The sequence below is a fragment of the Mus caroli genome, chromosome 18 (assembly GCF_900094665.2).
Source record: "Mus caroli chromosome 18, CAROLI_EIJ_v1.1, whole genome shotgun sequence".
NCBI lineage: Eukaryota > Metazoa > Chordata > Mammalia > Rodentia > Muridae > Mus > Mus caroli.
In genome coordinates this window covers 58,673,757-58,685,783 of record NC_034587.1, presented here as the reverse complement: position 1 = coordinate 58,685,783, position 12,027 = coordinate 58,673,757, and the positions used below count along the sequence as shown (strand labels likewise).

General features: G+C 46.1%; 1 protein-coding gene and 1 long non-coding RNA gene across 6 annotated transcripts in view; both read left to right on the top strand.

Moving 5' to 3' along the window:
• The window catches only part of LOC110284599, a 14,024-nt gene extending 12,655 nt beyond the window's left edge, over positions 1 to 1,369 (top strand). The window contains exons 2-3 of the long non-coding RNA XR_002376960.2: positions 1,101 to 1,172; positions 1,277 to 1,369. This is a non-coding gene — a long non-coding RNA (uncharacterized LOC110284599). The remainder of the gene's footprint in view (positions 1 to 1,100; positions 1,173 to 1,276) is intronic.
• The window catches only part of Ablim3 (actin binding LIM protein family member 3), a 119,301-nt gene that overhangs the window by 31,067 nt on the left and 76,207 nt on the right, over positions 1 to 12,027 (top strand). The window lies entirely within an intron of this gene.

The following is a 12,027-nucleotide window of genomic DNA, read 5'->3' as shown; positions in this document are numbered from 1 at the left end:
TCTCTCTCTCTCTCTCTCTCTCTCTCTCTCTCTCTCTCTCTCTCTCTCTCTCTCTCCTTCCTTTGACAGTTAGAAATACTCAGTAATCCTATCACCCCTACATAGGTACAATGTCCTCCCTTAGAGGGTAGCTACTTAGAGATATGTTTTATCCAATCATACAGACAAATACAGTTATTCGGACAAATACAAAGTAAGTTCCTACTATACCAGGTGCTAGATGAAACATTAGAGGCAAAATCATTACCACCACCATAATCATCACCATCACCACCATAGTCATCACCATCACCAACACCATCACCACCATAGTCATCACCATCACCACCATAGTCATCACCATCACCANCACCATCACCACCATAGTCATCACCATCACCACCATAGTCATCACCATCATCACCATCACCAACACCATCATGACCATATCATCGCCACTATCGTCATATACCTTACAGTAGCATGGAACTTCCTTTGGGGTAAAAAGTGTGCTCATCTTTACAGTTCTTTGATGTTTAACTTTTAGTGGAAATATCATTGTTATCATTATTATGACAAGCGTGTGTTGCCATGGGCATTCTGCTCTCTGATTCTTTCAGAAATCCTCGAGAGTAAATACTGTGATTCTATCTCACAGAAAGAGAAACTGAGACTCGGTGGCATGAAGTCCCTTGCTCACACTCATAGCCTGTGAGAACAAAGCCTAGAGATGAATAAGCCCTGGTCTGACAGGATGTGTAGTCTGCTCTCCCTTCATGCTTGCCCAGTAGAAAGTAGAAGTGGCTTCTGCTTGCCTGTAAAGGTTAAGGCTTGAATCCACTACGTTGCATGCAAAACATAGGCTACAGACTTGGAGCTATGGCTGTTTTAGTGAGGATAAATCTTTAAGGCCTGCTCCGCCGGTTAATTGCTCCTAGCTACTGGCAGACATCCTTGAGACTTCAATTAGTTCCAATCCCATATGCCTTCCTTTTACAATCCTCTTTGAGGGACCTTGGATTTTAGATTCTTTACTGGCAAAATGATGAAGCTAGATCTAAACCAGATGTCAAATAGGACAACCTAGAATGAGGAAAATGCTCCACTTCTGTCTTATCCAGGATAGCAGCTTAGTACTTTGTGAAGCTATGGAGCACGTGACTCACCCACCTAATACAGCTCAGAACTGATTGGTGAGTCTTCATACATTTTAAATAGCCACATGACCAACAACTACCTACCACCGTAGACAGCATATAGCTAGAATGATCTTTGTCTCTCTTTCTACCTCTGACAGCCTTCCTACAACCCATTAGCAGATCTTGAACATCAGTTCGCTTGGTAGCAGACAGTGTTTTAAAGAAGATGGAATAAAGTAATAAAGTATGGTATATGGACTAGCAGAATATGTGAGCATGTGTTGTGTATGGTAAGTTTTCATAGTGACACTTTGTTTCACAGATTTGTATCCTGGGTCTTTGTGCAAAAGAAAATGTTTCCAGTGAGTCATGGCCCAAATCCTGTTTGAAAACCACTGCCCACCCCCGAGTAAATAATGAAACCTGGAGGGAAAGCAGGCTTCTGTGGCGATTCCTTTTCCAGCCGGGAGCTCTGTAAGACCTCATTGTAGGAATACGCTGTCCTTCTAGGTCCTTCAGGCATGTGGACAGCATGTGGCTTGTCTCAGTAATTGAAAGTGACTTTGTGGTCATCTGCCTCTACAGATGCAAAGACCCAAAATGATGACCCACAGACAGAGAATCTGGTTCTCATAGACAGGTTCCCTTTGGGATTGGCATAGGTTTTTTTTTTTCATGACTGTAGTTCCTGGGGACCAGTAAGTTGTATCCATCCCCACCTCCGGAGTAGCTATTCTCTTCAGTTTGGGTTTTTGGTTATGTTTTTCCATGCCATCGCCTGCCCCTGAGGCCCTGGGTGTTGCAACCTGTACTTGCTCTATGTTCAATTATACAGAATCTATAGGAAAGCTTAACTTCACAGGGGGAAAACAAGAACCCAGAAGGGGAAAGGGAAATACTAAGACTTCCTGAAAAGTTGACTGCAGCAAAGATCAGAGAGAGGAATGATGGAGGGAAGGGGATGGGAGGGGAAGGAGGGGATAACAAAGGAGAGGCTGGAAGAGGAGTTGGAAAGATGGTTAATGCCCCCATAACCTGGGGGAGGGGAGGCCGACAGCTAGGTCAGGCTCTGTGGAGTAGGGAGATGAGCGTCTACTGAATATCATGAAGGTCTTGAGGGGAACACTGCAGAACGCTGAGCAGTTGGGCCTGGACCTTACACACCGAAGAGAGAGAGCCTTGAGAAATCTGACTATCTCAGAGCTGACAGTGCTTAAATAGCTTCAGTTATTCCATAACGTGTACCCTGCCCTCAGGTGAAATGTCCTTGTCCTGGAACCCAGTGTTCCCCTCAGTTCTGATATAGCCACCATGATGAGGACCATGGGTAACTTCTTCCCTTCTCTGAGCCTTGAGGTTGTGTCTATAAAGACAGAGATGGGCAGATGTGGCAGAGGCTCCCTGGAGATCAGACTGGGGTGAACGGAGATCTACTTTGACTGCCATGGCTCTTAGTCCATCTACCTAGGGCCTCTAGGATCTCAGCCCAGCTCTGTTGAGTGCCTACAGCTTCAGAGAGAGGTTGATCATGGCTAAAAGAAGAAAAAGAAAGGTGGGGGGGGGGGAACCATAGTGATCTATTAGACCTTAAGCACAAATACTAGGCCACCCAAATAAAGCATGTGTGGGAGACATGTCCAAGTCACACAACAGCTGGTCCAAGGGAATTCCCTTAATAACAACCAGGACAGGATATATCAGCATTCCAGAGGGAGGGGGTGGGGAGGGAGCTTAGAAACCTCTGGGTATTTCTAGAAAATTAGATGTTTTCCAGAGTCCCTCCACTCTAATGAGAAAACCGTTGAGTCCTAGGGCTCAGCTTGCTAGCTGATATCCCCAGGACTTCTCTACAGTGTATGGGAGCTTGATGGCTTGCCAGGGTCTCAGGAAGCAAACATTGTATAACTCCTGAAGCCTCTGGCTCGGGGACCAGGGGACTGAGTCACTCAGAGCATGAGGACAATTGCCAATTTCCTAAGGGAGTCCATTTTCCAACATGGTTCCCAGGGCCCTAGACAAAACCCAGATTCTCAGATAAGCTGTGTGGCAAAGGGGCTGCCAGGCTGGACTGAGGTCGCCACGCTCTCCTATTGGCAATGCCCAGGCAGGACCGCGGTCCTGAAGACTCAGCAGGGAGGAAAGCAGTTGTCTTTCTTTTCTGGATGCCCTGGACAAAAGATACTGCTGAGAGAGGATAGAAGAGAAGAATGGACCTCTTCTGGATGGACTGATGCCTGGCACACTCAGCTCCAGCCCTTAGCTGGATGGTGACTTCAGTCACAACAATCATCCCCTCTGGGCCTTGGAACTGTTTGGAGAATTAAATGGTATAAGGACCACGAAGCACTTAGCGCAGGTTTGGCACATGGTAATTGCACAATTAACGTTAGACACCTTTATCCACTTTTCCAGCCTTCTCCGTGTGACTCACTGGGTGTCTGAAGGTGGTGAGGGATAGCAGAACTGGTACTAATTGATGGGAGCCCACTCCAAAATGGAAAAAAAAAATCCCAAGACTGGTAGAGACCCAGTAGAGTCTCCCTTCTCCGTCTGTCACTGTTGCCTGTTCACAGCTATTCTTACACAGCTTTGGGCAGCGAGTTAGTAGAATCCCATAAGCAAGATGGCCAAACAATATTTTTGGAGCATCAAGGGGACTTTTCCTTTACCACCCAACTCGGGTGAATTCCCTCCATTCAGCGAACAAGGCCTCGGGTCAGGAAGGGCAAGGCCAAGAGCCAGGACGACAGGGAGCAGTTTCCTGACTTCAGACTTTCCAAGGCCTGTGACTTCAGAAGAACAGGGGGCGCTTACTGCAAATTCAGATTGTCAGCACAGAGCATGAATTAGGGAGAACAGAACGGGCTCCTCTCCCACAGCTAACAGGGCTATTCCTCTGCCTAGGGACAGGGAGGAGGCTCTCTGGGCAAGAATGGAAAAGGCACATTTAAACTGAGTCCTAAGGAAGAGGCCCAGCGCCAGACGTCTGGATAAAGCCCATGGACACAGGCATAGCCAGCAGCAGACAGGGTGGGAGGGGAGGCAGGAAGGGGTGCAGTGGCTCAAACAGGGTTTCCACTTATCGCAAAAGAGAAACAGATATAGGAAGAGCGACAGAGAGAAAGATAAGAACCTAATTCAAGTAGAGCCAAGGGGAATTATTAGAAATTGGCATGTCCCTGGGTGTGTAGAGCCACTTGTGCCCCCCCCCCCTCATTCATGATGCTTACGGCCATGAAGCCCATTTCAGGTCAAACCCATGTCCTCCCATAGTAGCTGTCAGACAGGGGCAGTGTGTCTGGCCAAGAGCTTGCCGCTCTGACATATGTACCGACAACGTTCTCTGGAAGAAGACAGCCTTGACAGGGAAGCATGCTGCTGAGCCTGGCAGGGCTGCGGCGGATGTTCTGTTGCCTTTAAAGTGGCCTCATGTGTGTCCGTCTGCCTGTGCTCTCAACCTGCTGACATGGGAAACCATGGGCAAGCCAGGCCCCTCTGTGGAGAGGCCTGGGGAATTGAGGAGACTCAGAGCCCCACCCGGCTACAGCTGCCAGCACCTACAGAGTTGGCCTCTCTTGAGGACCCGTGTGCACACCTGCCAAGCTCTGTCTGCCTGTGCCAGGGAAACTGCTCAGGGCTGAAGTGCCCTGGCCTGAGAACAACCATCATGGTTTCTTCATCCTCCCTCAAGGGTGCTAAATGACACAAGCCCTACTCTGCAGCCCAGGATTCTCCCATCATTGTTTCTGGATCTTTTCAAAACGACCTTTTGGAACATAAATGGCCGCTGTTAGAGGAAGGTAGATGCTCCGTTAGCTGTCCATCAGCGCTCCTCTAGAAAAGTATCTGGCAGCAGACCATGCCTCTGGTCAGGGTCTCGGAGTCAGACTGAGTCAGACTGGCCGGCTTCAGGCTCTGACTCTGTGCCTTATTAACTAACTTTGTGACTTTGAACAAGGAGTCTCCGTTCTCTGGGCTTCGGTTTTCTCATCCATAAATGAGGAGAGAGGTGTTCTCCCTTGAGTGAAGGAAACTCTTTGGTGGCAGGGGGGACACGTAGCTTGTTGAGCCCACTTCCAGACAAGTGTGGATTTTACCTATTGCCCTTGCAAACTTGACCTCTGCGCTCACTCCTCTTACATCACCGGGGCTTTTTAAATCTTGTAAACTAACCCTGGCCACCTATGCAGCACAAGAGCTCACATGTCCACTAGGTTTAGAATAACTTCACCTTTGTAAGCTCTCTCGCCACTTTTCCATGACCTGGGCTCTGTGTCAGCCCAGCTGACCTCTGGTTTGCTTACTCTGGTCCAGTTCTATAGCATACATTTGTGCTCTGAGGTAAGTTTCTGTGGTTTGTGCAAGTTTGACAAGCCCCTCTCCCCTAGGCCCTTGCTTATTCGTTTGTTCAGTGATTTTCTGATTCAGTTCTGCAAAGGAAACGGCAGCATGGTGAGATGAACACATACTGCATGCTTGGTGCTGAGAGCAAACTGCTAGACAAGGGTGTGGTCCTTGCCCAAATGGGGCTCCCAGGCCAGCGCATATGAGTGACCTCCCAGTCCCTTTCTGCTCCAAAGGTCTTACTTCAGTGAACATTATTGTCATGGCAGAGACTTGACCCTCCCAGGTAACCAAGAGTAGCCAATCACCCACTTATTCTAGATAAGCACCCGAACTCTCCACCTTGGAAATGGCAGATGTGCTCAAATACACAGGGATGTATCGCAGACAGATCTAGTCTCGTTCCCAGAACAGGAAGGGCCCAATTCATACATTCCTCTGCAGCCCACAGTAATCCTTAAACAGAGAGGTCCTGAGAAGGAAGAGTTTGCTCAAGACAACAAATGGTTTGGAAACCAACAACTTTATTTTGGTAGCCACCAAGAAGGAAAAAAAAAAAAAAAAGAAATCCTTGCTGGATTTGTCCAGCAGTGGGTATGAGAACTAGCCAGGATCAGTGGCTAGCTGGTAGGGGTAATTTTGGAAAAGTTTTTACAATGGTTCAAGGTAAAGATACAGGACTTCTGAAGGCCTTTACAATTAGTCATTGCTTTTTGAGCCCAAGTTATTTTGTCCTAGAGTAACCTGAGCACAATTTAAATGACTTAAACTGTGCCGAGGTACCCTCAGTCTAAAGATAGGGAAATTGAGCTTTCAGCTTTGCACCTTGCTCAGTCAGACTCCCATCAAGTTACAAGGCCATAATCCAAAGCCCACCCCACCCCCAGTGCCAGCAGCCGGATGTGCCATGTGCATTTCTTCTTCCAGTGCAGAGACTGGCGTCTCTGGTCTCCCCTTAGGAAGCTAGATCATGCCAACAGGAGTGTTTCAACTCTGAAGTCAAACCCAGCATCCCATTGTGAGTTGGTGGATCCATTCCTATGCAAACCCCTGGACCTTTCACACAGCCTCTTCATTACCTACAGAGTGCCAGGGATCCACACTTGGGTCTCTTCCGTACTTAGCTAACCCTAGAGTACACACTCAGGGTACTTTGGGTTCCAATAGAGTCAGCGAGCTATAGAGCAGCAGCTGCTACCCCCTGCACCCCGCCTAGGTGTGCATTTCTCTGGGCCCCAGGGCACTGGCAGCTCATTGCTGAAGCAGTGGGTTCTCTGCTTGCTGTCTCACCTTGCAACAGGAAACTCTGCTGTTTTTATTACACTTCTAGCCAATTATTCAAGCTGTTAGACTGTCTCCAAGTTAGCTTTGTTGCTCTCTTAATTAGACTCCAGCATAGCATAGATGCCTCTACTTTTTAAAGACTATCCTAAAGACACTCTATTAAGACTTGGGAACATTTTTATCTCCAAGGTCAAGTGACCCTTGGGGAGAAGAAAGAGAAGATTGCACAGGTGGCCCATGGGTAAAAAGAAGATAACTTCTCGGTTGCAATGCTTACAGGGGGAAACTGTGCCATTATCTGCTTTTAAAGAGACTAATAAATCGGGTAGCATAAAACAGTTTAGTTTAAATGTAGGACCGTTTAGTAGAGAGGATAGAGTATAGGAGAAGATAAACCCAGAAGCAGACCACAAAGGCAAGACCATTTGCAAATTAGAATGAGCCTTATAAATCATATTGTCTATAATGCTCAGTGGACAAAAACGGAGCTGAGGCTCAAGAAATCATAGGATTTATCCAAACATCAGAAAACTAGGCACCGGCGGAGATGAAAACAAAATCCAGATTGCCACCAGCCATCTGAGAGAGAGGCGCATGGAAGCATAGAAAGATAGCCAGGGAGGGAGCACGGGTGCCCATTCGGGCGCTGAATCGGGCTTATTGAAAGCAAACAAATGTTGGTGAGGTTGTAGTGGGGACCCTCACACACAGGTGGCAGGGATAGAAATGAGTGCAGCCACTGAACAAATCAGCATGCAGGTTCCTCAAGAGCTAAAATAAAGAGCTGTCATATGATCCAGCCATACTTCTCATTAGTATGTACTTGAAGGGATCTTCATAGGCATACAGCAGACATATGTGCACCCCATTGTTCAGGAGATAACTGTCCACTAGAGCCAAGCTAAAGAATCAGCTCAGGTGCCCATCAACAGACTAATGGATAAGGAGGATGTTATCTATCTATCTATCTATCTATCTATCTATCTATCTATCTATGCATGTGTGTGTGTATATATATATATATGTGTGTGTGCGTGTGTGTACATATATATATACACATATATGTACATATACATGAATATACTTTACAAATATATGTTTTAGCCATAAAACATTGTTTCATGCATATGTTATTTGCACATATGTACATGTATGTATATGATTTTTAAGTGTGTATGTGTGGCCCTCAGTACATGTATATGAACCACGTGCCCACAGAGTATGGAGTGCCCACAGAGGCCAGAAGAGGGTTTTAGATCCAGTGGACTTGGAGTTAGCAATAATCATGAGCCACCTGTAGTTGGTAGAAATGGAACCCTGGCCCTCTGGAAGAGCAGCCAGTGTTAACCACTGAGCCATCTCTCCAGCCCAAGAAAATCAGTGTTTTCTACAAAGCTTAGAAGCTGTTGTTTTGAGGTCGAATTCAGGACATGTAAGTGTGTGTAAAATTGGTACTAATTACAGATTGGATTTTTCATATAATTTTCAAACTTTGTGGGGGATTTAAAAATGTTTGAGCCAGGAAGTGGTAGTATACATCTCTCATCCCAGCATTCAGGAGATAGAAGCAAGAGGATCTCTGAGTTCTAAGCTAACCTCAGGATTACATTAGAGACACCCTATCTCAAAAAATAAAGATGATAATTTGTGTCAATGGTGGTATCTGAGATCATTTATACATGCTGTTTTCATATTAACAGAACTCAGCCAGGTTTAATCCCTTTAACTCTGCCTGATGTTGTCTTTTTGAAACTGTTACGATTACTTGCATTGTCCAATTATGGCAGCCACTAGCCATGTATGGCTACTTCTATGTAAGCTTATAATAGTCAAAACTAACTCAAAATTCAGTTTCTCAGTTATTCAAGCCACATTTAAAATGTCCAGCAGCTACCTACCGCTGATGGTTAGTAAATTGAACACTGTAGATACCTGTTCTTTCTCTCATCCTGGCATGCACCGCTAGATAGCACTTTCTAAGGGCTGATACCAGTCATGACTCTCACCCAAATAATTCTAAAGGAACTAGAGGTTCCCTGAAAGCATATTGAGAATATATGGCACAATCTATATTCTTAAACTTGGCAATGCCCAGTTACATCACAAACAGAGCTACTATCCCATAAGGCTTGTCACTGGTCTTAATTGATGCTATCAAGGACAGGGTCCTTACATGTGAGATAGTTTGGAAATCTGTATGTCGGTCAACTTGGAATGTAAAAGACCTTTACTCATAAGATAAATGTGATAAACCACAAGGCTAAACCTCACTACTTGATAGGTTTAAAAAGAGTGTGTGTTTGGGGGATGGGAAGAGTAGCCAGGAGAAAGCCAACTGTCAGTCTCAACATTTTTGACATGGGGTAGTTCAGTGACAGAGCTTGCTGGCCATGTGTAAAGCCCCAAGTTCTGTCTGCTGGAATCACAACTAAAATCAAAATCCAAATAAGTCAACATTTCGCAGGAGCTACAGATTGGTGGAGAGGGGACACATGCTCTCTACTCATCCCCCATACACGCCTCCACACACAAAAATAAAGTTAGGATAATTTCTTAATCTAATTAGCCCCAAATACAAAATCTCACTGGAAACAAGATAGCTGCCAGGGCAAGGGCACATGTGGCCTATCTCAGCCCAACCTCCTGACCCAAGAGGTCTTGTTGATACTGTCTGGTTACCAAAAGGTCTTGGAGCTGGGTATGGTGGCATATGCCTTTAAGCCCAGCTCTTGGGAGGTGGGGACAGATGGATCTCTGAAAGTTTCAGGCCAGCCTGATCTGCAAAGCAAGTTCCAGGACAGCCAGGGCTGTTAACACAGAGAAACCCTGTCTGGAGAAACCAAATTAAAAGCAACAAAACCAACCAAACAAAAAATCCACCCCTTTTATACTCAGCCTCCACCAGAAGCCCAAAAGAACTCTTGCAGGGGTGCATGAGTTTCTGCTAATGATCTACTTCTGAGCATCTCACACTCCTGGAGCCCTGACCATGCACAGCATCCTCACGGCAGCATCTGCATCCTGACGTTAGGGGGACAGAGGGACAGAGTTAATGTTTCAGTCCACAATGGTCCATTTTCCTCATCTTCCCCTCTAACTTTATCTCTATCAGACTCAAAGACTGAATTCTGATGGAGGATTTATGCCCACAGTTCCACTTCCCTAAATTAGAAAAAAAAAATTAAGTTGACCTTGAATGGTGCTTCTTGAACTGCAGGGCAGATTGAATCAAAGCCGTAGGTGAGCACGTGTGCTTTGGTTCTGGTGGGAATGTAAGAGCCTTCCAGGCTCACCTCACTGATGGGGACGGCGGTACTGTTTGTTCTGATTTCCTTTCCAGGCCCACAGCTTTGCTTCCCTTGGCAGTGGTATATCACCATGCTGCTCATATGAGTGGGATTTATATTTTCTCACAAGCCAGAGAAGAGAAGGGAGTGTGATATTTTCCAGGGGACCCGGAGCAGAAACTCGAAAGAGAAGAAAAATGGATTAAACATTCTAGGTGAAGAGAATTGTTTTGAGCTATGGAGGCATGGTAGTCATGATTCCAGGCAACATTTCCAGGACACAGGCACACACACACACACACACACACACGCACACATGTGCACTCGCACAAACACACACCTGGGTGCATGCATGGGTGCACACAGAAGCCCGAGAGGATATCAAATCCTCTGCAGCTGGAGTTACAGGAGAACACACACAAACACATGCACATGAATGCATGTACACACACCTACACCTATACAGACACACACACACACACAGACACATACCCCTGGATACGTGTGTGGGTGCAAACAGAGGCCAGAAGAAGATATCAGATCCTATGCTGCTGGAGTTACAGGAGGACACACACACACACACACACACACACCCCTGGGTGCATGCATGGGTGCACACAGAGGCCAGAAGAAGATACCAGAGCCCATGCTGCTGGCGTTACAGGAGGATGTGACCTGCCTGACCCAGGTGAAGCAAGAGCTCCTAACCGCTGAGTCATTGCTCAGCCTCTTGCAGGGCAGTTAATAGACTTTTCCATGTTAACTCATCCAAGTGAGTTCATGGTTCCTTTACCTGGCTAATCAATGCATTTCTTTGATTTACCTTTTCTGTCTTTAACTTAAGTTAGAAAAGAAAAGGATGAGTAACGGAGAGAGAGATTATGAAATTGAGACAAGCATCTTAGTGATGCCCAATAATCTTAGTAGCTGAGAATCAAAAGTATGAGTTCAAGGCCACTGTAACTCACTCACTCTCTCTCTCTCTCTCTCTCTCTCTCTCTCTCTCTCTCTCTCTCTCTTTCTCTCTCTTTCTCTCTCTCTCATGATCTTCTCTTCTCCAACCCTCGCTACCAAAGTTCTCAGAGTTCAGTTTCAGGGCTAAGCAGCTGGGTCATTGCTCTCCAGCACGCTTGTGATCTGGGACCCTTGTAAGGAAGAAACAATCAGAAGCCCTATTCTTTTGTCTGTAGACAGAGAAGAGTGATGAGGTGAGCTGTAGAAACCATAACCCTGACCATGAAGCTGCCTTGAGAAGGACGTGGGTAACGCCAGATTTAGCTGGGGGAAAACACCGGGTTCCAGATGGGTCCAGTAGGACAGTCTTGGTTGTGCTGCACTAACTAAAGGTCTAGGGTGCCATGACAACAAAGATGGGTCCTTGCTCAAGTTGGATGCTTTTGCATGGATCCAGACTCCAGCATCCTGACACTATCAGGACATCCTTCACTCATAGCTAGGTGAAGAGAAAGAAAATGTACAGATAGAATACTGTCTCCTTGAGGGAAGGCACACACAATTTCCATTCACACCCCATTGGCAAACAAGTCACCATTCAAATGCCAGTGAACAGATTTCAGCTACAACTAGGTTAAGAACCTCTAAAGGATGTGACCTCTGGATCCCTCTGTAGTTCAAGGCTGCTGAGAGGTCAAGAGAATTTATAATCCACTAATCCATGGAGACTGCATGTTCAAGTGGTATTTCCAGGACAAGAGTGGTCCTTCTAACAGCATGAGCGGATGGTGTTTCACTGTGTCTCCAACTCTGAATGGAAATAAAGAAACCGAATAATGTCTCATCAAAAACAACTAAGGCTGCCTCCAAGGGAGATTGGATTCCTCAAAGCCAAAGTTACTTATATGGGGTCATTAATCAGACTCTTAACATCATTTCAACCCTGAGGTCCTGTGGTCTAGGCAGGTAGCTATTATTTAATTCCAAGTGACCAAATTTTAGGATGGGTAAACCACCCTACATCTCTACATAAGCCACCG